Source organism: Tupaia chinensis, unplaced genomic scaffold (assembly GCF_000334495.1).
Source record: "Tupaia chinensis unplaced genomic scaffold, TupChi_1.0 Scaffold000527_1, whole genome shotgun sequence".
In the NCBI taxonomy this organism is placed as follows: Eukaryota; Metazoa; Chordata; class Mammalia; order Scandentia; family Tupaiidae; genus Tupaia; species Tupaia belangeri.
The window spans coordinates 4,490,027-4,493,560 of record NW_006160040.1 but is presented as its reverse complement, the minus strand read 5'-3'; positions in this window follow the sequence as shown (position 1 = coordinate 4,493,560).

Sequence of the window (3,534 nt, the reverse complement as noted above, 5' to 3'; positions counted from 1 at the left end):
ACCGCTGCAGTCGCACGATGAAACTGTAATGGATGACGACAGCTGAGAATACACGTCCTGCTCACAGCGCATGAGACTTCTCCAGGACAGACAGTGTGTTAGGCTATAAAACAAGGCTCAGAAAATTAAGAAAAATAGCGTTTTTTCTAAACACAAGGGAATGAAACTAGAAATCAGTGAGGAATAAATTCTAGTATTCTATAGCATGGCATAGTAACTACGATTAATAATTTATTGTGTATTTCAGAATAACTGAAAAAAAGATGCTGAGTGTTCTCAACCCAGGGTAATCATAAATACTTGAGATGATGGCTATGCTAATTACCCTGATTTAATCATTACACACTGTGTTCTTGTACTGGAGTTTCACACTGTGTCCCATAAACATGTACAGTTACTGAGTTGTTGGAAAAGTCATGATGTATTTTTTTCTGTTTTTCTATGCAATGATGCATCATGACTTTTCTAACAACTTAATATTATGTCATGTGTCAGTAAAAAAAAAAAAATAGAAAGACAGACACTTGGGGCTGGGGCTGGGGCTGGCTTCATAGCACAGTGGTAATGTACTGTTTAAAAGCAGCCAGATCCCACAGGGTGACCACGGTTGGAGCCCCAGCTGGATCAGCCTGTAACACACCAGGCATGTGCACAAGCATCCAAGACCCAGTGGGCTAGAGGATTAGAGGAAGGAGGCCCCAGCAGGACCTGACCTGGAGTATGCTCCTCTCTCTTTCTCACTCTCAAATGTGTATGTACACACACTGTTATGAATAAGGAAAAATGTGTTTAATGTGTTTAAAAGAAAACTTGAATAGATGAGGAATGAGTTCTTATGGATAAGCGAAGAAACTGGTTTCTTTTTTTTTTTTTTTGGAGAGGTTTGTGTGTGCTCACCAGAAAGACAAAGAGAGACAGAAAGACAGAAAGTGAGAAATCACCCCCCAGGGGGGATGGCCATGCCACAATCTCTTCTCCTCCATTCTCTTCTCGGGATCTTGGGCATGCACACACACACGCCTGGCGTGAGTTTAAGCCACCAAGTCTGGGACTTGAACTGTGGTCTACTATGTGGGAGTCCAGCAGCATAACCATTACGCCAACTGCTGGTCCCTAAGCAAAGAAACTAGTTTCTTAAGATAGAATCTACTCATGACGAAGGTGCTATGAACATTATTGAGATGACAGCAAAAGGTTTAGAATATTAATTAAACTTAGATGATAAAGCTCTGGAGTGTTTGAGATTGACTTAAGGTTTAGAGAGGTTCTACTGTAGGTAAATTGCTATCAAACACCACTGCAAGCTATGAAGAAATCTTTCATGAAAAATGCAGTGACCTTCAATGTTGTCTTGTTTTAAGAAATGGTCACAGTAACCCCAGCTGTCAGCACCCACCACCCTGCTCAGTCAGCAGCCATCAATATCAAGGCAAGACCCTCCACCAGAAAAAAATTACAACTTGCTCAAAGTTCAGGCAATTATTAGCATTTTTTAGCAACAAGTATTTTAATTACACATAATGCTGTTGTACATTTAATGGACAATGGTTTAGTATAAACATAACTTTTATGTGTACTAGAAAATAAAGTCACGCAACTCACTTTATTACATTATTCACTCTTGTGTAGTCTAGAAGCAAACTGCTATATCTCCAAGATATGCCTGTACTAACTCAAGACACTCAATGAACTAAGTGTAAGTAGGAGAAAGCCAGAGAGACTCACACTGAGAAATATTATATGCAAACTATGAAAATCAGAAACAATCCTGAAAGTAACAAGAGAAAAGCAACTGATCTCTTAAAGCAAACTGCTGAGAGATTATTGGGAGTTTTCTCCACAGGAGTCTTACAGGACAGAAGGCAATAGAATGATATGTTCAAAGTGCAGACAACAGTCAACCAAGAGTACAATAGCCAGCAATGCTATCCCTTAAAGATAAAGGAAAACTTAGGGCTTAAACAAAAGTTGAGAGAGTTTAATACCAATAGACCTGCCCACCAAGAAATGCTAAAAGGAGTCCTTCAATTTGAAACAGGAGGACACAACAGAGCAATACAAAGCCATCCAAAATATGAAGTTCCCTTGGGGGTGGCAGGTGGGGTAGTGGTTAAGAGTGCTGGACTCCCACATGGCAGACTGTGGTTTGAATCCCCGACCTGCTGGCTTGCTTTCTCACTACCCCCAACCCAGTCTGTCCCTGTCTGGTCAAATATATATTTATTTATATAAATAAATAAGTAAAATTAATAAATAAATAAATAATTTAAAATAAAAAAATTTAAATATATGTATATATATATGTATATTTATATACAATTCCCCAGTAAAGGTAAATATGTGGACAAATATAGATTGTATTGTTGTAATTTTGTCACATACATTCTCCTTTAATTCTTTTATAGAATTTAAAAGAGAAAAGCATGAAAATTAATATAAATCTGTGTTAAGGGGTACATACTGTATAAAGATGTCATTTGTAAAGTGGAAGCAGGTAGAGTTGTAAAGGAAGAGGTTTTATTTTTAATTTTAAAAGATTTGCTATAGAGCATGTGTACTCACTGGGGAGACAGAGCAAGAGAGAATGAGAAAGCGTCCCCCAGGGGGATGACCACATTGCAATCCCTTTTCTTCCATTCTCCCCTTGGGACTCTAGGCACACATGCACATGCACCCAGCATGCCTTCCAAGCCACTGGGCCCAGGGTGTGAACTACGTAGTTGGCTATGTAGGAACCCATGTGCCTAACCACCATGCCATTGGCTGGTCCAAGGAATAAATTTTGTATGTGATTAAAGTTAAGTTGTTACCAGTTCAAAATAGATTTAAGATATTTTATTAGGTTGTCTGGAAAGTCATGATGCATTTTTACATAGAAAAAACATAGGGAAATACACCATGACTTTCCCGACAATCTAATATCATCTCTGTGGTAGCCAAGAAAATATCTCTCGAATCTACTCAAGAGAAAATAAAGAGGAAATCATGGCAAGTCACTACCAAAAATAACAACAAAATCAATGAAACAGAAAGGAAGGCAGTAAGAGAGGAAATGGTGAACAAAAAAGCTACAAGACATATAGAAAACAACAAAATGGCAATAGTAAATCTTTCTCTATTGGTAATTACATTAACAGTAAATAGATGGAATTCCTCAACCAAAATAGATTGGCTAATGAAATTTAAAAACAAACAGGGCTAACCAGTATCTTATGGTTAAGGGACCTGGATTCCACACAGTCAAATGCAGTTTGTAAGAACTGGCAGCTTGGGAAACACACATATACACACACACACACACACACACACACATACTGGGTACATATGTATACATGCCCCAAATCCCAATAGGATGGAGAAATGGGGAAAAAGAGATTGTGTCATGAATATGTGCCATTGGGGATGTACTCTCCCTTTCCCTCTCTCTGTCTCTCTCTAGCAAGATAAAGAACAAACTAAGCCCAAAGCTAGCAGAAGAAATACTAAAGATTAGCGCAGAGATCCATGAAATAGACATGAGGCCACGGGGGGGGG